Raw genomic sequence first — 25,148 nt, forward strand, 5'->3', positions numbered from 1 at the left:
TGCAAAATATTGTTGAGAGTGCAAATGTGAAGATTGATGAACGATTTAGAGGAAATTCAAGGTACACAGACTCTGAACTGACAATAGAGATAATCACAAATGAACCTACTGTGAATACACCGGTACAGAATGGTGATCCAGTTACACCGACATCATCTGGAGATTCAATTGTTAGTGAAGAACAACAACAAGTAAAATCACCCCGGTATGTAAGACTGAATCATTCTGAAGATCAGATAATTGGAAACAAATTTCAAGGAGTTATGACTAGAGGAAGATTGGTAAATGAAGAGGTATGTCTTATTTCTCAAATTGAACCTACATCAATTAATGAGGCATGTGAAGATAAATATTGGATTAAAGCTATGGAAGATGAATTAGAACAAATTTAGAGGAATAACACTTGGTCATTAGTTCCCCGGCCTAAAGACAAAAATGTAATTGGAACTAAATGGGTTTTCGGAAATAAACTTAATGAAGATGGTAAGGTAATCAGAAACAAAGAAAGATTAGTGTGTAAGGGATATTCACAAAAAGAAGGAATTGATTACAATGAAACCTTTGCACCAGTAGCTAGAATTGAGGCAGTCAAAATTTTATTGGCTTTTGCAACACACAAGAACTACAAAGTATATCAAATGGATGTTAAATGTGCATTTTTGAATGGAGATCTTGAAGAAGAAGTTTATATTGAACAACCTAATGGATTTTCTTTGACAGATAACAAAGACATGGTTTGCAGGTTAAGGAAAGCTTTATATGGATTGAAACAAGCTCCTAGAGCTTGGTATGCTAGATTGGACAAATATCTTTTGAAGCCTGGATACACTAAAGGTAATGCTAACAACAATCTATACTACAAAGTAACTAATGATGACATCTTGGTTATTGAAGTTTTTGTTGATAATATAATCTTTGGAGGAGAAGATGGATTGTGTAAAGACTTTCTAACAATATGCAACAAGAATTTGAAATGTCTATGATTGGAGAGATAAAATTCTTTTTAGGATTGTAGTTTTCACAGACTGATAAAGGTATATTCCTATGTCAATCTAGGTACTTGAAGGAATTACTAAAAAAATTTGGCATGAAAAACTGTAAATTGGTAAGCGCACCTATGACTACAATTGATAAATTATCTTTGAAGGATGAATCAACACATGTTAATCTGACTAGATACAAGTCTATGATAGGAGGTTTACTGTATTTGACACAAACAAGACCTGATATTATGAATGCAATATGTATTGTTTCAAGATGTCAGAGTAATCCTAAAGAAAATCATGAATCAACAGTGAAAAGGATTTTCCGGTACCTACAAGGCACTACAAATCTTGGTTTATGGTATCCTAGAGATGAAAATTTTGACTTATGTGCATACACAGATGCTAATTGGGCAGGAGATGTAGATGACATAAAAAGCACCATCGACGGAGCATTTTTTGTTGGTAGCAGACTAATTTCATGGTTGAGCAAGAAACAAAGTTGTACAAGTCTATCAATAGTAGAATCATAATATGTTGCAGCAGCAAGTAACTGTACACATGTATTATGGATCAAACAAATGTTGAAGGACATAAAGGTAAAATGCAAGGAACCTATAACTATTTCCTGTGTTAATATGGAAGCAATTGATATATGAAAGAACCCAATATTTCACTCTAAGACTAAACATGTTTCTATCAAATTCAATTTTCTAAAAGAGAATGTTGAAGCAAAAGAAGTGAAATTGGTTTATGTGAATACTAAAGAGAAGATTGCAGATATTTTTACAAAACCTTTGCCTAAGGATACTTTTGAATATCTCAGAGAGCAACTTGGAGTCCTACCCCCACTGGTAGAGACTTAGACAGTTGATGTTTGTCATCAACCGACAAAATTAACAGAGAAACCTTTTATTCTGACTTTGATGAGGAGAGCTACTTCTCAAGGGGAGTAGTTGGTATATTGAATGAGTTGGTATTTTGTATTTAATCTAGTTTTTGCAATGCTTTGACATTTGATGACAAAGGGGGAGAGATTGATATGGAAAAACACATTATCCCTTGGGGGAGAGATTGTTACTTTGGGGAGAGATTGTTAGAGAGACTGATTACTCTCTGTATCTGTATTTTCATTTTTGGTTAACGGTCTTTTTAGGAGATTGTTGGTTTTTGGCATTTATGTTTTGGCACTTTGATGGTTTTTCCATCTTGTGTTGCCATCAATGCCAAAGGGGGAGATTGTTGGTATTTTGGATATGTTGATAGTTTTGTCATTGACGTAAACACCTGTCATCACTTGTCAACACTTATCAATACTTGGAGATCTTTGGTTATGTTCACCGGCAAGTCAGAGACTTATGCACAGTCACCGAAAGATTATATTGTTCACTGACACTTGGAATGACTTGGAGAATACTTGGTTATGTCGAAGACATTATTCGATCACTTGGTTTTGGTGATTTGGTTATTTGTTTATTCAGGTTTGCATATTTGTTGTTACTGGCAAATAGGTCCAGGATAAGCATCGACAAGCATATCTATTCCAGATCAGCACGACACGTTATGGAGATGATTTATTATTATTGTAAATGCATTTGAGCCGACATCATGCATTGGATATTGATTTTTTTGTAATTGATTTTATTTTAATATCTTTTAGTGAGCCGACCTATTCAATTGGTCTTAGGTTATGGTATAAATGTAAGATCTCATTTGTGAGATTAATATGCGATTAAAAAAAGAATTGTAATAAGGTATATGCGAAAATAAGTAGAGCTATACACACAAACATCATTTGAAGGTTGAAGGAAGGTTTTTGTGAAGGCAATTAGAACTAAACCGGTACTGAATCCAACATATGAAGATGCTATTTTATGCAGTACATTATCATTGGATTTAATCATCCAACTGTAGTCAGTGTGACTCTCATTTTGTGATTGAGTAGTGAGCTCTAGGCAGCTCGCCTTTCTGCATGTGCAGAATCAATATTGTACACACATACTATCTGCAGTAGGATCATTTGATCATGGGTAAGGCTTCCCATCGTGGGTTTTCCCCTTACAGGGTTTCCACGTACAAATATTTGTGTTATGTGTAGTGGATGTCATTGTCTTTCTGTTTCATGCATTAATCTTTACTGGTACTATAGTTAACTGATAAAATTGTCTACCGGCATAAAGTTTGGTTTACCAGTATTAAGCGTTAAGTTTTGGTTATGTTAATTTTGGTTGAATTTATTGGACAACTGATTCACCCCCCCTCTCAGTTGTCTCCGGGACCTAATAGATTACTCTTGAGAACCTCTTTGACTGTGAAGATTCTAGAAATGACTGGAGGAAATTCACTACGGACAAAGGGGGTTATACATACCTCCAAGTCAGAGGTGGCCAGAAACTTAAAGTAGGACAGGATGATCCCCGGTGCGACAGAGAAAGGCTCATCAATTTTTGCGATAAATATGAGGGAGTAGTCGCATGGTTCTTATGATGAACTGAAGGGTTACAATCCAGAAGTTTTGCAACATACAATTATCTGGAGGAAGGAAAAAAGCCTTTTCGGTGGAAGCAATGACTAGTTAACCCTAAAATTGAGTCCCCCATGTCAGAGGAGTTGCAGATATTGATTGATTCTAGGATTATATAACCCATTAAACATAGCACTTGGGTTTCCAACATGGTGCCTGTAGACACCCAAAATTGTCATGTCTAATTAAATAAATATTTTATTTATTTAATTATCTAAGCCTAATTCTTCTATTAATTAAATAAATCTTTATTTATTTAATTAATTCATTTATCCTCTTCTAGCCTTATTTCTCATTTAAATAAATACATTTATTTATTTAAATTATCTTTTTCCTAAATTAAATAAATATTTTATTTATTTAATTGATCCCACTTCTTCTATTAATTAAATGAATCTTTATTTATTTAATTAACTCATTAACCTTTTCTACCCATGACACATGTCATTCATCTCTTAATTCATACACTACCTACCTCTTTCATTATTTTATTATTTCTTCTACCTACCCTCTAATCATAGCCGACCTCCTTTTACACCTCTCAATCTTATCCCTCCATTTCACATTTGTGTCTTCTATATAAGGAGATGCTTCCTTCATTATCAAATCCTAATGACCTAACTACTTGATCAATTGATTATTTGGCATATGCGATCCTACTTGTAACCACATTCCGTTCTTTGTTGAGCTCTTGTGCACATAAAATCTGAGAGCAAATATATCAAGCAAGATCAATGGAGATAGGAAGAATGGAGATCAAAACCCTTTGGACATGTAATGGTATAATCTTTGTGATTTCATTTGATTTGCATTGTCTTAGGTAATCTTCATATGTTATGGTGGATCTTTGTTGTTGTTAGGCTAGGGTTTGGTGGTTGAATTCATTTAGCCTTTCAATTTTGTTATTATTGTTATCCATTTTCACCATAAAATTTTTGGCACGCCTAGTGGGACATGGATTTTTGTTAGATCTGTGTTTTTTGCAGATTTTTCTAACCCTATATTGTTGTTTTGTAAAACAATTTGGAGAATAACCTTGTGTAGCTAGGGTTTTGGACCAAAAATTAAGATCTTGGAGAGATTTGATCATATCTCACAAACGGATACGAAATTTTGCACCAAATTGTTTTTGCAAGTTGAAGAAAGTATGAGGAGCTCGCAATACAAAATTCAGATCTTTTAGAGCACATTTTCATTTTCTATGAATTTTTTATGATTTTTCATAAAAAATTAATTTTGAGAGCAAATGAGAGAATTTTTTGGATTTTCTTTCATTTTTGGAAATCTCTCATAATTATACACAGGATCTATTTTTTGTGATTTTAATTTTGATGCAAAATATTTCCCTAAAAATCAGATCTTTAAAAATTAGGATTTTTCCTTATTTTGATTAGATCTCACAAATGGCTTCAAATTTTGGCATCAAATTGTTTTTATAGGTCAAGAAAAGTATCAGAAGGATTTAGTAAAAATGTTAGATTTTTTGGAATAATTTTTCAATTTATATGAATTTTTTATGATTTTTCATAAAAAATTAATTTTGAGAGAAAATTAGAGAATGTTTTGGATTTTCTTACATTTTTGGAAATATCTCAGAATTATATACAGGATATATTCTTTGTAATTTTAAATTTTATGCAAAATCATTCCTCAAAAATCAGATCTTTGAAAATTAGGGTTTTGCATTATTTTACTCATATCTCACAAACTACTTGGATTTGTTGTAGAAATGTTTTTGTGCACGTTTGGAAGACCATCAGGACTCTCCAATAAAAATTTCAGATTTTTTGGATCGATTTTGCATTTTATATGATTTTTTTATGATTTTTCATAAAAAATTAATTTTTGAAGCAAATTAGCAAATTTGTTTGATTTTCTTACATTTCTGAAAATCTCTTGAAATTTTACAGGTGGTCTTTTTTTTATGATGAATCAGATATTTGAACTGGTCAACAAAACGCATTGTTGAAGGCCCCTATTTCACAAAGTCTTTTGGATCTAAAATTTACCTAACTTGTGTGCTTGCAGGAAGGGGTGATCATTTGAAACAATCCAAACTACTAATAAATCTTTGTTGCAGGTCCTTAGCAAGGGTTTTTGAATTTTTTTTGTGTGCCTTTTTTTCATAGACTAGCAAACACTTCAATTGGTGCACTAAAATTAAATCATTGTCTTTTGTGTCTTGAGCAATAGGCTCTTTTTGTTTAATCTTTAGAGGGTCTGTCTTCCCGTGTGGTCATTAGGACTACTAGTGAGAAGAGAACGACCCAAGTGGTAGCAAAAGAAAAGCCATCTTCTTCCAAACCACTATAAATAACTGTATCCATGGTGAAAACTATGGATAACGTGTGCTGATTAGTTCATACCGACACTATGTCTCCCCATAAACCCGTTTGATCAAATTTATTTGATCAATTGTAGGGCGTAACCCCTACCAGATGGGAGCCTTCTATATTTACAGAGCTGAAAGTGCCGCATGTATGGCCACACGAGCAGATGCCCTTACTAGCACCTTTTTGTTTTAGAAGCCCAAATCCTTCTAGTTGTTGGGGCAGGAGGTCAGACCTCTGGTAGCGGCCCACACACATACGGTTTTTAGTAGAGATACAAAGTTCACCACGGGGAGTTTTTGTGGGGACTGATGCTTGGCTGACCCGAGAAGTGAGTGCTGAGGGTGGAGCCAGTGAGGTCAAGCATCTAAGTATCCGCTCTGAATAGCGTAGCCTCGGGGGTAAAACCCCATGTGGGATCAACAACTATTGTCTTGGTGAGCCATAAGAATTGTGCTTGACTTATTTTAAACATTCAAACATTCAAGACCAAACAACAAAACATTGTGTCTTTTGTGTCTTCAAGTGTATGCAAAACAATTTTACATCAAACAACACACTTTTCTTGGAGTCATTGTCAGTCTAAACACTTGCAAACATTGAGTCCTCATCAACATTGTGTGCTCTTGTCATGAAAAATAGTCAAACATTCAGATTTGGTCACAACAAACAACTTCACAAATTGGAAAAATTTTACAGTCCAGCAAACAAGAGCAATCAGTTTCGGAATTCTTGAGCTTCCTAGGTTGTTTCTCTAGGTTTTCATCTAGCATTCAACTTGTCTTTGGGTCTCACATAGTCCATCATTGCTTCACATCTTGCTTTACATTCACACTTGTCTAAACTTGAGTCAAAAGGTCACTTGCTTGTCCTCATCATACTTTGTCAACACACTACATACAACACTACTTTGCTAAGTGGTCCCTCATCAAGGTATATCACCTTTGGGTCTCATTTGGTCTTACTTAGAGTCAAGGTCAACTTACCTCATCAAGAGAAACTATCCTCTCTTTGGAAGTCACACCTACTCTACTACATACATACTTGGTCTTACACTTTGGACATTGCAAGTACACTTCAGATTCATTTACACTCCATCCAACTCTTGGTCTTCCATACTTTTTCCATTTTCATCTAGTCTCACACATCTTGGTCAATACCTAGTTCATGGTTGAAACTCGTCTTCAAAAATCTAGGAGAGAAACTAAAGAGGCTCAAGAGTCCGCAAACATGAGTTCTTATGAGTATGACAATGATGTCTTTTTCAATACTGATCATAACACATTACCTAACATGGATGCCTATAGAAACATTCCAAATGTTGAGAACATGGACACTACAAACAACAATGATACACACAATGACAATATGGATAACTTTTCAGTACATTCAGCAGATGTGGAAGAATCCATTATGGATCCCCGCTTCAATCGACTGATTGAGGAAATAATGAGGAGAGATAGACAATACTTCTTACAAATGATGGCACAAAGTGGAGCCAAGATACCTCATGATTTTGACATGTCTCAAATAATGGAAAATCGACCTTTGCAACAAACTCACTCCAACATGGATCAAAGGAGGCCTAATAGTGGAGGAAATAGAGGACCACATCTTGTGCCTGAATGACCATCATCTTTGTTTCAAAAACCAGAGGTCCCACATACAAATGGTCAAGCATATGATACTCACCTTCGCAGACCATTATGGAAGTCTTATGTAGAAAGATATGCTCAATCACATACAAATGCTAAGGATCAACCACCAAAGCAATTGGATATTCAAAGGCATGCTCAAAATTTGGACACAAGGAAACCCCGTTTCAAATTTGGGGGCAACACATTAGAACATGACATGCTTGTAGAGTATGGTATACATGGACAAAATAGATATTTCATTCCTCAACATGAATCTATACCAAGTGGTCCATATATGCAGCATCACTATAGACCTCCTCCATATGAACATGTGTATGATCAATATCATCCATATATGCAACATGCTTCTCCTCCAATTGGTGCCTCAAGCATGGGGTATGGTCCAAGAAGTCGATCTCCACCTAAGAGCAATTTGGAGCAACAAATCAGGGACTTACAAAAGAAAATGGAGGACATAAATACACCGAAGCCAACATACACAATGAGAGACATATGTCCTTATCCATTTGACAAGAGCATTCCAATGCCTCCTTTTCCTACACACTTTGTGACTCCTAAGTTTGATAAGTATAGAGGAAAAGGGGATCCTAAAGCACACATAAGACAATTTTTCACAGCTTGCATTGAAGTAGCAGCAGAAGAGACATATTTGATGAGATTATTCCCACAAAGCTTAGGCGATCAAGCTATGGAATGGTTCTCCCAACTACCACCTGGTATTAAGTCATGGGGTGACTTAGTAGAGGCATTTATTCAACATTTCTCCTACAATATAGAGACAGACATATCAGTCACTACTTTGTGCAACACCAAGCAAAAAGATGGAGAGTCTTTTTCATCATTTTTACAAAGATGGAGGAATCTAGCTAGCAGATGCTCTTGTGAAATTCCACAAAAACAAATGGTAGAAATGTTCACCCAAAATGTTAACAAAGACATTGGTTATGATCTAAGAAAAGCTTGTTTGTCCACCTTCAAGGATGTCATTGAAAAGGGCTTAGCGATAGAAAAGGTTCTAATTGAACAAGGAGTCATTAAGATATTCAAGGAAAACAAAGATGACTTTAAAGGAAAAGACAAGCCAAGATTTTGGAATAAAAACAAGAACATAGTCAATGATGGTGTTGTTGATGCCAACCTAGTGCGACCCAAATTCATCTTTTCGGGATCAAGTTCTACAAACAATCAAGTGAATACTCAAACAACTTCCAGATCACGAAGAAAGTACACCCCATTGGGAGAACCACTTGAGTTAGTTTTTAAAAAGCTAGTGGAAAACAAGGTAATCACAATTCCAGATTTTCCTCCATATGAACCAAAGGTTAAACCGAATTGGTGGAACGATGATGAGTATTGTGAATTTCATAAGAGCAAGGGTCATAAGACAAGAAATTGTCATCGACTGATGAACATCATACAAGATCTCATTGATAGAGGTGACATTAAGATTGAGGGACACTCCTCCAATCAAGAACATGAGATGTTTAAGGAACCATTCCCAAAACATGACAAAGGAAAAGCTAAAGCCACAGATGACAAAACCAACTATACCAGAGCATCCTATAACTATGATTCAACTATCAATCACATCTCGATGGACAATTATGTCTCTACCATTATCATCAAGGACAAAAACCTTGAGAATTCTACGCAGAGACCCAAGATTGTTTTAAAAGGCGTTGGATCTTCTTCTGAACCTACTTCCGAATGTAATGTCACAACCCGCCAAGGTAAAATTACTTTGCAAGGTGCTCTAGCCAAGAACACCGCTTCTTCATCAACTAAGCCTGAGTATGACCTTGTAGAATAGTTAGGGAAGACACCCGTGCTCATCTCCATCCTTGAGCTCGTACGCATATCCACCGCACATAAAGCCATTCTTGACAAAATCTTGAGAGACACCGCCGTTCCTACTGATCTGAACGTGGACCAGTTTCAAGCCATGGTGGGATACCTTTCCGTTCCACATTCCCATACATTCATAGAAGCCGATGACGCCTTCGTAAGTCAGCCACATAATGCACCACTACACATTGAAGCCTTCATACACAAACATTGAATAAAACGAGTCCTGATAGATGGAGGAGCTGGTCTAAACATTTGTACATTGAGTACAATTAAACAATTGGGATATTCTGATAAAGCTGTGAATTCTACAAATCAAATCACCATCAAGGCATATGATGATGAAGAGCGTTCATCCAAGGGCACAGTCATTTTACCTCTCAGAGTTGGGCCAGTTACAAAGGATGTGGTTTGTCAAGTCCTTGATTTAGATCTCACATACAACATACTTTTGGGACGTCCATGGATTCATGAGATGAGTGCAGTACCATCAACATATCATTGATGCATCAAGTTTCCACACAATGGAGTTGAAGTGACCGTCAAAGCGGATCCAAATCCATTCATATATTGCAACAATCTGCAACCTAGATCAGAAATAACAATCCCAGTCAATCGACAAGCTGTTCCTTCTTCAGCATATGTGGATCCAGAATCCTTGAAAGCTTCTACGTCAAAACAAATAGAGCTAAAAGAAAAATTCAAGATTAAAGACATGGGATGTGGTGAGTATATCTTTCATGTTGATCAACTCCCACTATCTCCTAAGACATTCAGTTGACAAGAACAATCTATAAACAATTTACAAGGAATTGGGTGTGAACCACCTAGTGTTGTGGCTATTGAGTCTGAATGCAAATCTCCTCCAGTGGTGCAAGCAACTCTTGATATCAATAGTCCTAAGAATGTTTCCAACAAAGAGTCTATTGAGCTTATCGCTAGCCCTCTTGAGAGCTCACATAGCTTTACCATATCATCCACTCATTCCATTTCCACTCCACTCCCAGACTTGGATCAACAAGAATCACAAAAGCCCTTACTTATTGGGGATCAAAAATCAAGCTTTGAAAAGAAAAATCTAAAAGTCAAAAATAAAGAAAAGTCCTTTATTCCAAATCGAAATCAAAAGCTACTGGACTCAGCAAAAATCAAAGTCAAGGATAAAAATCCTATGAAGCAAAAGAACAAGAGTTGATCTCCCCTAATATCAAAATAACTGGGGGCAAAAGTTCCATAATTTCAAGCCAAAAAGAATACTTGTTGATCCTAAGTCTCCATCATGCTATCCTACTTTCACTTCTTTTCACAATCATAAGCCTTCATCACTCATCTACTTGTTCCATACATCCTTTCCCTTCTGGTGATACATCATGGATCTTTAATGGAGCTTCCTTGAAGGAATTTGTTATCAAGAATGCCCAAACTTCTTCAGGTGACACGCATATAGCCCTGTGTAGTCCACACACTAGTAATTCTATCTCAGTTCCTTCATCCAGGAAGACAGTCACTCGAGCTACATATCGTTCAGTCAAGGAACAATGCAGTTACAATCACAAAGTCAAGCCTCACACATTTGAGGTAGGTGACTTAGTTCTTAGAGAAAACCCCAAAAATCAGCAAGACAGAGAGAAGAAGGGCAAGTTTGAACCAAATTGGCTTGGTCCTTACATCATTACAGTAGTATATGGATCTGGGGCATATCAGCTCTCAACTACAGAAGGTGAATCTTTGGAGGATCTTATCAACAACATGCACCTTCGCAGGTTCTACACATTGCTCTTCAGAATATCCTAATTCAAAAATACAAAAAAATCAAAAAATTTCAAAAATACAAAAAAATAAATTACAAAACAAAAAAAATCGTTACTTGGTGAAAACCTGGCAAACAGGCGCCTTGTGACATAGAAAACATTGAAAAATTGAAAAAAGTAAAGAGAAATAATTTCGTCCAATGATGAAAACCACTTCGGTGGTGCCCTGGGCAAGTACCATGGTGAAAACTGGGTCACCAGTGCCATGCGTAGAGACATTTCTCCTCCGTCCTTCAGGGTCCACTTTCATCCTTTCACTTTGCACACACTCACGACCAATTCATCCATAATAAACTTACCCATTCCCATCATGGCTTGTTATTGATCTACCCAAGATTGGTTAGCCATTCATAATAAACCTCCCTTTCCATCCATAATAAATCAAATCCTATCTGTGGCTACGACAAATCCTATGTCTAGTGATGGGTGTGGAATTGAGAACATCACATGTTTCGAGGAGTACAGTTTCTTCCAGCTTCCTTCAGTCTATCCGCACACAATCCGTAATAAAGAAACATTTGCATCACAGATCCGTAATAAAGTTTCATCTTCTCCATAATAAAGTATCAGTTTCATGGATTCAGTCAGTTTCAGATGAGACACAGTAGCAACAATGGGCTTCAACAAAATCAAATCTTTCAACAGACTTAGACAACATATGGTTCAATGCTATCTATCCATTTTGTGAAAGTAAACATTGTGACCAGAATCAAATAAGACTTATACAAGTGACAAGAGACACTAAACTTGAGGACTACAGTGGATGTTGGTGTCGAGTCTTTTTTTTCTTTTGATTTTATCTTTTGGTGACATGTCTTTTAGCTTTTCCAGGATGTCTCTGACTAGAGATTCTATATCCAGGATGTCTTTGACTAGAAAGGCGAGGATGGGGTATCGTCACCTATTTGTATTTGCTGTCTGTGGATTGTCTCTTAGTAATGCTATGACTTGTCCAAGGATATGAGGACACTAAGAGTCTAGTGTGAACTGGGGCATTCCTTGTTTGTGACTGTCTTATCTCCATGCAAATAGGTACAATGACTTTTTGGGTCAAACATATGCCTCAATTTTCATAACCTACTTGCCATAATAAAGCTCAATGATGATAACGCACAAGAAGCTCTTTCACGTTCATATCTTCTATCTTTCATCCCCCTTTTTTGATTGACTTCCATTGTCCTTCTTGAGTCCGCGTAGCCTGCTATCACATGACTGAGTATAATGACACACCAAAAACATTTGCATTTCATGTAGTTTGCACCTGCATTACCACATATAAGCATTTCATACATACATATAGATATCACAACCGCATCACATCCTGCACACAACACCTGTTAGCACAATTTACATTTGCATTATCATATTCATCTGCATTACATACATTCACATTTGCATCATGCATACACATATAAAACATAAAAGAACAAAAAAATATATTGCATTGCATCATATACATATTTGCATCCATATCATAAGCATCACATAGAAACATACATCACATAGGTATGCATGCATATAGCTTCCACAAAGATGAATCATCTCTTATATATATATTTAAAGTGTCATGATACAATGATGTCAAAATAATATGGCTACAATCACCCGCAGGTGTCTACATCGTCATACAAAATGGTACAATACTAATACATAGGGAGCCCTCTACGACTATGATGAATTCCCTTCCTTAGAGCCGGCTGGCCTCGATGGAGTCTGAGCCCTAGAAGGACTCGCCCCAAGATCATCTCTCCTGGCCCCTGTGTCCCCTGCAGCCACCCCTCGTGTCACCCTATCTGGATAGAGGAACCCACTGATAACTCCTGCCAACACTGTTGGTAGTGCTAATCCTGTCCATGTCATGGTATCCCATGCCACATGTCCCACCCTCATCTCCAGTCTGAGATCCTAGAACACTCATTTCAGTGCATCGCTGTCTCCGTCTCAATCGTAGGGTACTAACTCCCCATCGATCGGTATCTGCAGAATCCTGTATACATCCTCCAAGGTGACTGTCATCTCCCTCATCGGCAAATGAAAAGTACAAGTCTCAGAGTTTCACCTCTCCGCCAGTGCAGTCAACAGTCCCATGTTTTCCCGAAACTCAGGCACATACAGAACATGTCTCAATCCCATAGCCTCAATCGCTGCTCGGTCCTCAAGTGTCAACTCAGGTCGCAATCTCTGTGTCGATGGAAATCTCTCCCGTGACTCCAACATAGGCAAATACTCCTATAGTCAAGCAAATCAATCATCTCAGTCCTAGTGACACTCACTGTTCATCACAAAGTGTTGCTTCTATCCTAGTGGTACTCCCTGTTCATCACAAAGTACTACGTCTTTGGCACTCCCTGTTCATCACAAAGTGCTGCTCACATTTGCACTCACTGTTCATCACAAAGTGCTGCTCATATTTTAGTACTCCCTGTTCATCACAAAGTACTATATCTTGGTACTCACTATTCATCACAAAGTGCCTTGATCTATCCTATCCTAGGGCCTCTGCTTGAGTGAATCCTCTTGAGTAGTTTCCTAATTGGAAACATATGTTCTATCATAGAATTGTCAATCCTAGCCCTATCTGCTATCCTAGTCTTCCCCAGAGGACTTGCTTGAGTGTATCCTCTTAGCAGCTTATCCAATCGACAACGTATGTTCATCATAGAACTGCCGATTTGACCTAGAAGACACAAATTCACATTTTTGGACACAAACGTGCTTTCATGACATAAATGCTCTTTTAGACTGCATAAACGTGCCTTCTTGGCACAGACGCCCCTACACTGCACAGAGGCGGCCGCATTCGACGCAGACGCGTTTCCAAACACAGACACGCCTGGCACAAACCTAGACACGCCTGGCACCAACACATACGCGCTTAGATATTTTTTGACATTTTTGGACCCTAACCTAAAGCACATTTATTGCCCTATCTACCATGCATTAATGACAACAATAAATGCATCGAAGTACGAGGAGGTTTTGTGGTACTTACCGACTCTCCTGCCTCTGCTGGCCTCTGGAATCGGTGAACGCGGTCAAATCTCTGAACGAAAGCCATCGCTGCTGACTGCTATTGCTCTATTTTCACTCTGCACTTTTCTCTCATGGATGTGTGGATGACATTGAGGATGTCTTTTGCCCGTGGTCTATCTTATAGCCTACCCTCGCCTTAGCCCTCGTTTCCCGAGTCAGTCTTCTTTATCCCGTGACTCTGTCACTTTATTCGGTCAGTCCATTCTATCCCGTCTTTCTTATCGAGAGATTGTCTGCAATCTTTTCAGACATTTTCATCCAATCTCTCGAGGGGGCATATCATTTCCATCTTGGGGCAACTCTGTATCAGTTCATACTATCTTCTTTGAAACAACGCGACAAGTCGCATTGTCTCAAAGAGGGGCAAAATGTAGACACCCAAAATTGTCATGTCTAATTAAATAAATATTTTATTTATTTAATTATCTAAGCCTAATTCTTCTATTAATTAAATAAATCTTTATTTATTTAATTAATTCATTTATCCTCTTCTAGCCTTATTTCTCATTTAAATAAATACATTTATTTATTTAAATTATCTTTTTCCTAAATTAAATAAATATTTTATTTATTTAATTGATCCCACTTCTTCTATTAATTAAATGAATATTTATTTATTTAATTAATTCATTAACCTTTTCTACCCATGACACATGTCATTCATCTCTTAATTCATACACTACCTACCTCTTTCATTATTTTATTATTTCTTCTACCTACCCTCTAATCATAGCCGACCTCCTTTTACACCTCTCAATATTATCCCTCCATTTCACATTTGTGTCTTCTATATAAGGAGATGCTTCCTTCATTATCAAATCCTAATGACCTAACTACTTGATCAATTGACTACTTGGCATATGCGATCCTACTTGCAACCACTTTCCGTTCTTTGTTGAGCTCTTGTGCACATAAAATCTGAGAGCAAATATATCAAGCAAGATCAATGGAGATAGGAAGAATGGAGATCAAAACCCTTTGGACATGTAATGGTATAATCTTTGTGATTTCATTTGATTTGCATTGTCTTAGGTAATCTTCATATGTTATGGTGGATCTTTTTTGTTGTTAGGCTAGGGTTTGGTGGTTGAATTCATTTAGCCTTTCAATTTTGTTATTATTGTTATCCATTTTCACCATAAACAGTGCCAGTCCCAAAGAAGAATAGAGATATCCACGTTTGTGTAGATTTCTAGGTTTTGAATAGAGCCTCCCTGAAGGATCACTATCCTCTGCCTTCGATGGAATAGATCCTACATATCATTGCTGGATCCAAGATTTTATCCATGCTTGATGGTTTCTCAGGGTATAATCAAGTCCTTGTCAATCCAAAGGATCAATATAAAACCACGTTTACCACCAAGTGGGGAACATTCGCTTACCAGAAGACGCCTTTCGAGTTATCCAATGTAGGTGCAACTTTTCAAAGGGCCATGGACATAGCTTTTCATGATCTGATCAACAAAATTATCCCGATTTGTTTAGATGATCTAACTGTGTTTTTGAAACATAAAGAAGATCACTTCGACCACCTAGAACCAGTTTTCCAAAAATGCTTATAATTTGGTGTCTCCTTGAATCCAAAGAATTGCAACTTTGGGGTAACACAAAGAAAGTTGTTGGGACATTTGGTATCCAAAGGAGTATGAATCAACCTAGATTGTGTAAAAGCCATCAAGGAGATTTTCCTGTCAGTGAACAAAAAGGGCGTTTAGTCCTTTTTAGGAAAAATCAACTTTGTTAGCAGATTCATTTCAGATTTCGCCAGTATGATAAAACCTATCACTCTCATGCTAAAAAGGGATATGCATTTTATGTGAATCCCTGATGCCAAAGAAGTGTTTGAAAAAATCAAAGAATCTATTTCATCTGCCCTTGTTTTGGCTAACCCAGACATGTCTTAGGATTTTATAATGTACGTCTTTGCTAGCTTCAATATTGCTGTTGCGCTAACTCAAAAGGACACAAAGTCCAAAAGTGAACACCCGATCACTTTCCACTCCAAAACACTCAAAGCATATGATATCAAGTATAGTTTTGTGGAAAAGAAAGCATTCACCATTGTTAAAGGCCTGAATAAATTCAAGCATTTCATCGCTTGCAAAAAAATGATAGTCTATGTAACTCACCATGCAGTTCGTGAATATATCATGGAGGGTGAGATCACAGAAAAAGATCAAATTAGATCACTAAGATCCCTGAGTATGGTAGAGATGTTAGGCCTACTAGAGTAATCTGAGGCAAAGGTATTTGCTAGTATTTAGCTCAAGAGCCAGACAAGTTGAAAAAAGCTCAAGACAAAATGGTGCTAATGCATATAGAAGAAGAGGAAGAGGGTTGGATGGCCGATCGCCAATATTTCATGCAAGCTGGATTTTTCCCCCCGAATTTCCCTATGGAGAAGAAAAGTTTTAATAGGCTCCAAAATACTGGCTATCAGCTGTTAGATGGTGTTCTGTTCAAGTGAAATTTTGACGGGATCCTACTCTGTTGTGTTGATAAACAACAAGCCAAGAAAATGTCACACGAGTTCCATAATGGCCCTGTAGGAGGCCACTTCTTAACACAAACCATTGTCATGAAGATCATCCAAATGGGCTATTATTGGCCCTCATTGTTCAAAGATTCATAGGCTTTGATATGAAGATGCAAAGAATTCCAATTCTATGATGGTAAATGCAAAAATACAACCTTGCTACCTAATCCTATAGTGGTAGATGATCCTTTTGCTTAATGGGGGCTGGATTCCATAGGAATGATTAATCTAGTGTCCTCCGCTAGTCATAAATGGATCCTTACAGCCATAGATTACTTCACCCGTTGGAAAGAGTCAGTACCCCTTAAAAATTCCACTAAAATGAAAATTTTTAGTTTCCTCGAAGGGATAGATACGTGTTTTGGTTCGCCTAATACCATTATATCCGATAATGCTAGAGCATTCACTGGGTCCAAAGTTACCCAGTTTGCTTTTCATCGCAACATCTATTTAAAGACCTCGTCGAATTATTACTTGCAAGGGAATGGTTTGGCTAAATCTATGAAAAAAAATCTAATTTGACTTATCAAGAGAATTGGAGAAGAACATAAACGAGAATGTCATTGTCATTTAAGAAGTGCGCTTTTGGTAAGCAGAGTCACCCATAAGCAAGTGCTAAAAAAATCCCCTTACAAACTTGTATATTGGAAAGAGGTGCATTTCCCAATCTCATCAGAGATTCCAATGCTACAACTCCTGAAGTCCCTTAAACAGGAAGGGAATGAGCCCATGGAAGTAAGATTTGCAAAGCTCATAGAGCTTCAAGAATAAAGGGAGGTGGCCTTTGATTCATTCCAAAATTGCCAGCAAACCATCAAAAGATGGTTTGATAGAAAATGTTCAAACCCTAGTTGTAAATCAAAGGATCTCGTTGTAAAGTACAATGTGTGTGATGCTCAACAGGGACATCAATGCCAAATTCAACAGTCTATGGGAAGGCCCATTCCGCATTATCAAAAGCAAAGGTTTTAACGCTTTTGTATTAGAGGACTCACAAGGCATACACCTCAAAGAATTTTATTAAAGCTTATCATTGTATTGTATGTAAATATTGTAAATAGTGTGCTTTCTGTTCTTTGAAGGTCTTTTGTCTTAGTTCTTTGCCCTTTTTTTTAAGTTATATTTGAACCAAGCAAAAGAAAAGCAAAGGATAAAATAACAAGCATTATTTGCTCAAAGAAGTCATGATTAAGTCAAAAAGTAAAGCTATCTTTATATTATAGAGGTTTCTTTACATATTTACAATACAAAATAGGCTTTTAGGCCTTTGTATCTTTTTGAAAAAATACAAAAAGATGGAGAGAAAAGAAGAGTATTTTTAGATAGAGGGATAATCGAGTCTTCCTCCTTGGAGTCAAGCTCATGCTCATCGTAGTTGGCATCATCATCATCATCTCTACCATTGTCTTCATCCCCAAGGCTGAGATTTAGGTCTAAATCCGAATTCAAGAAGCACACAACCACCTAAAGAATGGGAGGCTTCTTAGGAGTAAGAATCCTTGGGAAGATGTAATCTCAAAAATCAGAGTACCAAGCCACTCTAGTCGCTTTAACCAACATATGTACTCTGAACAAGAATTCAACTGCTCACTGTGCTTGGAAACAATGTGATGATATGGACATGGTTTTAAAACCAGAAATTAAGGGTAGCCATGGAACCATCTCATCCCCATCAATAAATCACCTCAAATATGGAGTAGCAGGGATACCGCAAATAGGGTTTGCATGATGAACTACCTCCTCTATACCACCTAAATATTTATCATGAAAAAGATCTCCAGTGAGTTGCAAGACAAGATGCTTAGGCATAGTGATGTCAAGCAAGCAAGCTACAAATCTGGAGGTAATATCTGTGTTCACATGGTAATGGTCCTTGCATCCTACGAAGTCCTCTCCTAGAACCCAATTAATAGCAACTATGATGATGGGATTATTATGGTCCATCATCCTCTGTAGATAGAGGTCTAAGATAGTTCCTAAAAAAGCAACTTGACTGCCTGTGCTTACTAGCCTAATGGGGGTATCCATTATTCCTATTCTAATGAGCTACTCAAGCTTGTCCTAAAATGGTAAGGATTGTTTCATAGTATGATCAAAACTGCCTTCTTGAAGTGGTATTTATAGAAAATATTAGGCCAAAAGAAGCTTCAATGACTCTGGCATTAGCACAAGATGACATTTAATGAATGTTATTTCCTCACAGATCAGCCTTAATCGTCCCTCCTACATAGTTGTTTTAGTGAATGTGTGAATAACAAGCTTCTGCCATGTGTCCAACCAAAATTTTTCCTTTTGAAGAAAATATTAGGTAATCTCTCACATTGGTATGTGCGACAGGCTTGTCTAAATGTTTCGTAAAGAACAAGTCCTTAATCCAAGAAAATCATACAGGCCAGTGAAAAAAGCTTTTAAACGACAATGTTAAAAGGCATGATTGTCTCACTCTTCAGTGAGTTGGCAGTTAGGCGCGTGGTATGCTAATTAATCTCACATGTATATGTGAGTTGGCCTTTCCATAAAGTTAACTCTTGGCTAGCTTACCATGCAATGTGATTTTCAAGGACTCCATATTCATGAAAGCGGTTGTATTAAAGATAGAGCACATGCAATAATGATGTGGAATAAGAACAAGTTTTTTCGGCCTCTAAGTGCGTACCCTAAGAAAACACAAAATGGCATCATCTATAGGAGGTTCTGGAATTGTTTTCAATAGTCAATATGTGGACATTTTCCAAGAGGCATCTTTCGCTTCTCACATTATGCCTCATAAACTTGACCATCCTTTCAAAAAATCAAAAGAAAAGAGAGAGGTATAAGATACAATCATGGTTGTGGATAGATTTGAAGACATTTTTGACCGAGATCTCTACATTAAGCCAAAAACCCTCCAAGAAGATGCTTATTGGATATGGAAAATGGATTCAGGTAGGCCTTCTTTTCAGCTTTGGCACTCTGGTCTTCCACAATACATGGCTCCTTTGGTTCCTCCTTGCCCTGATTTTATTAGCAAGTGTGCTGCAAAGTTTACCCTAGAACCTTCGACAATTTAAGAAGAAAAACTAAAGGTGGTGATAAGTGTTGAAGCCATTAGAGATATGTTGTGTATTCCCCATATTGACAACCATAAAATGGTTTCTAAGAAAAAGAGCTCAGAGGGTTATTGGAGGGACAAAGATACTGCTATTAGCTTCTACAACATTTTGATGAATAGGAGCAAGGAGAACACCGATCTCCCTCAGTTTGTGATAGCTTATGGTGCATTCCATCAACAAGATGTAAAAGATGCTACCTCCATGCTAGCATACATTTTCGGTCTAGATAATGACCAAAATATTTATCCATTTCAAATGGGTTTCCTGTTCGAATTTCGCAAGCAGAAATAAGTTTTCCATTTTGAATTTACATATATTTTGGTGCATGAGATCGTAGAATAGGTGGCAAATTTTAAAAGTCATCATAGGTTCAAGTACACCTCTTTTCTTGTCCATATATTTTTGGACGAGAATCCTAAATTATTTGAAGAAAACATGAAACTTGCAATGTATGATAATAGAAATAAAAAGAATCTAGTAATAGTGTGGACTCACTTGCTGTATGCCACATATGATGCTTATGCATTTTCGAATGCCTTCTTGGCCCTGACAATGCAATATTTGAGCAAGAAAGATACAAATTCGATCATTCGATCACATGCTTTTCATATTTACAAATTTCTTGGATGACATCCAATTTTCTCCTATGTGATTGGTATTTGGGGTCAAATTCTTCTTTTGTCAAGACTCATGGGTTCACTGATGAACCTTTTCACCTCCTACAATCCATCCCAGATCACACTTTGGCTTTAGAAATGTTTAGGCAGTCGGTCATTATTGAGCAACATATAGGGTCAGGAAAGAATAGGGTTAACATTTTTAAGAACAACTCAATTATTGGACCAATTGTTGTCGTCAAAAGACACGAAGCCAAAGGTGTACTCACCTAAAAAATGGTTCAACTAGGCTTGGTGGTTATTGATGATAAGTAGAGTTACGATCCAAATAGATGTCTAGCCAAAAGGAAGAACCCAGTAGTGCATGTCCCACATGACCCTGCTTGGGATTCTTGGAGAAACCCACAGAAAGATGAACCGGTAGTATATGTGAACCTTCACAACATCTTGAAGGAAGAAAGACTACCCTAGTTGGCTTTCTACCCTATGAAGGAGAAGTATGATCCTACCAAAAAGCTACCACTTGAGTTATCTAGAAAGATGGGCGAAGAAGATTGGCCTGAAGATAAGAGATAGGCCTTTTGGAGATATAGACAAGGGATCAAAGAAGTCAAACTAGGATTGAGAAATATTCACAACAATAATGAATTCGAGCTAGAGCAGCTAAAGTATAAGAAAAATGAATATGATGATTATAATCCTCCTCCTGGTGCCACCAATGAAGGAGCTTTCACAGAAGTGGTTGAGCAACCTGGAGGGAAAGGAAAGAAAATCAAGATTATCTCCCTGCATACCACAACTGACACTATCTTCAACTCTATAAAGAAGCCTATCAGTAGGCCTAAGTCTCAAACCTCAAGGAAATGGTCAATTCCATCACAGGATAGAGTGGAAATCCTGAAAGAATTCCTAGCCTCTTAGAAGAAGCAAAAGAGCATCCCTATAAATTTAGAGTCTTTGCAGACCCAGACTCATGTATCGACACAAGCCTCACCTGCACCAACAACTACTCCAGTGCAGGTACTATTTTTTTCCCCTCTTCTTTCTTTTTGATCTCTAGTTTTTGTGTCGGCATCACCCTTTATCAAACCTCTTTCCACGCTAGGTAATCCTATAACAATAGCGTTTTCTATGCTATCTATGCAAACCCAATTAATTGCGGCCTCTATAAGCACATTTATGTCCCTCTCACCTATCATTGGTGCTTTTGATAGCTTTGCTAGCATGCCTCACTCTTTTCAGATCACGAACCTACCAACCAATATGTCTTCTTCCTAGCACGTCCTTGGGTTTGTAATTTTTTTGCCTACCGCCTCGTCCTGTATTAGGTCGTTGTTCTCCTCGCCTGCTTGTGTTTTCTCTAGGATTCCCCCCTTTTCCCCAACTTTTTTCTCCTTGACAAATCCAACCTAATTACAAGCTAACATGGCTCCCTTTCCTTTTGCCCCACCCCGAGGAGCTCCTTTTGCAGGGCAAATGATCTCTGTGCCTTCAGAATTCCATCAGTATGCAGATCAAGGTAGGCTTGCTCGTTCTTAGAGGTCATTGAAAAGAAAGGCTAAAGATTATCAGAAGCCTATTGAGCCTTTCATTCAGACTATCTTCAAAGAGGATCATCAGAAATTAGTGTTTGTGGCCATTACGCCAAATGTTGTTAAGCCAACAAATCAAATGTAGCCTGAAGACTATTCCATGCATGCTATTGGCATTGATTTGAGTAGAGACCAACCATAGGATAGAGTGGAAATCATGGAGGAATCCAAAAAGTTGGTCTCTTCATATTATCTTAAACGTTCGCATTGCCTGGAGAAACTCACGATTGAAGTAGGAAGAGTAAAAGCTACAAATGAGCAGCTGATGAAGGAAGGGAATGTTAAAGAATTAGAGATAAATCACTTATAGTCTGCAATACTTCAAGAAAAGGTTGAAAGAGATAAACTTCAAAAGGCATTAAAAGAGTTCGAGGGCCTATTGCACACAGATCATAATACTAAGCAAACAAATTTCCAAGAACTACTTGATAAAATGCGTGAATTATCACACATCCAATTTGCCTCTTCCAATAGGGCCTAAATTCAAGCTTAGTTGCAAGAAGCCATTGTAGAAAAAGAGAAGGAACATCAGGAATTGGTCAGAACTCAAATCCTTTTGGTGGAGGAGAGAGCAACAAAAGATAAGGTTTTTCAAGATTTCCAGACCTTGCAAACTCAATCCACCCAAGAGCTTCATGAATCTGAAGCAACCATTGCAAATCAACATGCAGAAAGAAAGTGATTATAGGATGAGGTTTAGGATAATCAAACTTGAATAATAATACTATAGCATCAATCGACAAAACAAATGAAGGATTTAAAAGAAATCTGTGAGAGATTGGAATCCAAAAAAGCTAAAGTGGAACTCCTTTCCAAGCCATCAACCCCTTAGCCTGCTCCTCCCATAGACTTTCGTTATCTGATACAGGAGCTTCATAATTCATACTAGGAAAAGATAAAGATGTTTTCTCTTCTCCTAGAACTAGCTTTCCATTTCTTATCAGTCTCTTAAAGTTTGCATGCTAAGGTTGACCCTTTCATTGAGCACGCCATGCAAGTTTTTCCTTCTAAAGTTCCCGAGGCTTAGAGGTTTTTTGATTGGCTTTATGTTGCTTCTCCCCAGGAGTTAATTATAAGAGGAGTTACAAATATAGAGGGGACAATTCAAAAGCTAATCACTTTAGAGGTTTCGTAGTTTCGATGATGGTTGCAGATTCTTTTTTTTTATCCATTGTTAGAGCATCTAATAGCGGTTGTGTGATAGGCCAAATTTTTCCCATTTTATCTTGTGGAAGGTTGTTTCACAATTGCTAACAACATTGCTAGCAATGCTTGCAGTTTCAAGCTCTCAGTTTTCTCTGCCAAGTCATTGCTTAGGCTTATTTAAGGGATGTTTTTTGTTGTTGTAAGGGTTCTGAAATTAGGAAGAAGAATATAGACAATTGCTCATTGAACTATGCCTTTAATTGGTACTTATATTTTGGAAACTCTAGTCAAATTGTGTCTTCGACCTTTATGATCATTGTGTTTTTGTGCAAAGACTTGTTTCTATGTAATTTATAATTTTGTATGAATTCAGAAAAATGCTATAAGACTCTATAGATTAAACCATATTTTTATGAACTTGTTATCTTGTGGATTAATTGTATATATTGCTTTATGCCAAATGAGTTGTTGTTTATGTTTCATTTTTTAGTTTCTGGGCATGTAGATTGTTGAATGGGCCTCAGAATTGCATTTCATGAAGTTTTCTTTGTGCCTTAGTGCCACAATTAACGTATCCCTATAGATTAGTTTTGCTTTTAGTTTTTTTTCTATCCCTTTTCACCCCCTCCTACATATGAAGAGATGACTTCTAAAATCTTGGAGGTCACTTAGTGAACACGTGCAGGTCCACCATCACCGAGTTTCCCATAAGGTTGTATTCATAAAAGTAATTTTATCGATCAACACTTCTAATTTCAAGTTTTGGTACTAGATCACCAAATTTCAAATTGTATTTTTTTGGTTCCAAATCATTGGGAGGCTATTTAGGACCCATTTTGGGAAACTTGTAGAAGTTTTTAAGTGGGAAAAGTTGGATTGTGAGAAAGGAGATTTTCTAGAGATTGTGTAAGCTATTACGTGTTGCGGAATGTGAGGATTTAATCCTCCTATTTGTAATTGCATGTATTGAAAATATATTTCAAACAATAATAAAATAATATTTTGTTGTCTCTATTGTTGTGTTTTCTAAGTCTTGAGTTCTACCCTCATCATAATCCTCAATACTTCCTCCACAATTTTTTGTACGAAGAGTACCAATTGGAGATTGAGCTTGATTTTCAATTATAGCATGAAATTTTTTAATTGTTTCAAAATCTTCTGATTTTCGTTGCAAGAAATAAATCCACTTCATGTGGCTATAATCCTCAATGGATAATATGAAAAAATTATATCTTCCAATAGAAGTCACTGGTGAAGGCCCACATTAATCATAATGAATGAGTTGCAATTTTCTATGTGCTCGCCAAGTGGAGCAAGAGAAATAATCTTTATGTTGTTTTACAAGAATACATGCTTCACATTTTTCAATTGTTTTAGGCAAAAGGGGCAAACCTATAACATTATTCTTTTGCATGATATGAATGCTATCATAATTAATATGACCAAATGTTGCATGCCATAAAAGGGTAGAAGATAAACTACCTTCTTCAGTAAGATAAACAAAACTTCTAGAAAGGGATGAAAAACCATTTGGTTTTAATAATCTTTCATCTTTACAACCAATATTTGCAACTTGATTACTAGACCTTTTTCTAACAACAAGTTTCCCATATTCTAATAGAATAGAGTGGCCTTGTTTGTAGAAATGAGGGTAGAGAAAAAAATAAAAACAGTGACACAACTTAAATTAATCAAAATAAAACATTACATTTAGACTTCCATCTCATAATTTTAGACTCATTTTTCAAGAGACTGGCATCCTTCTCACAACTCTATGGAGCTAGACTCTTTGAAAGAGTGGATACAAAATACGAAGCCAAACATTGTATAGAATGTTGAGGGTTTGTATAATTTATCAAGCTACCATAGTCTGCAGATGAGGTATTAGGTACTCTACATAATTAAAAGTGAATGTGCCGATGTGATAGAGAACAAACTGGAGGAGTTACAGAAAATCCATTCGAATTCAAGAAAGATCACT

Source organism: Cryptomeria japonica, chromosome 7 (assembly GCF_030272615.1).
Source record: "Cryptomeria japonica chromosome 7, Sugi_1.0, whole genome shotgun sequence".
NCBI classification, from domain to species: domain Eukaryota; kingdom Viridiplantae; phylum Streptophyta; class Pinopsida; order Cupressales; family Cupressaceae; genus Cryptomeria; species Cryptomeria japonica.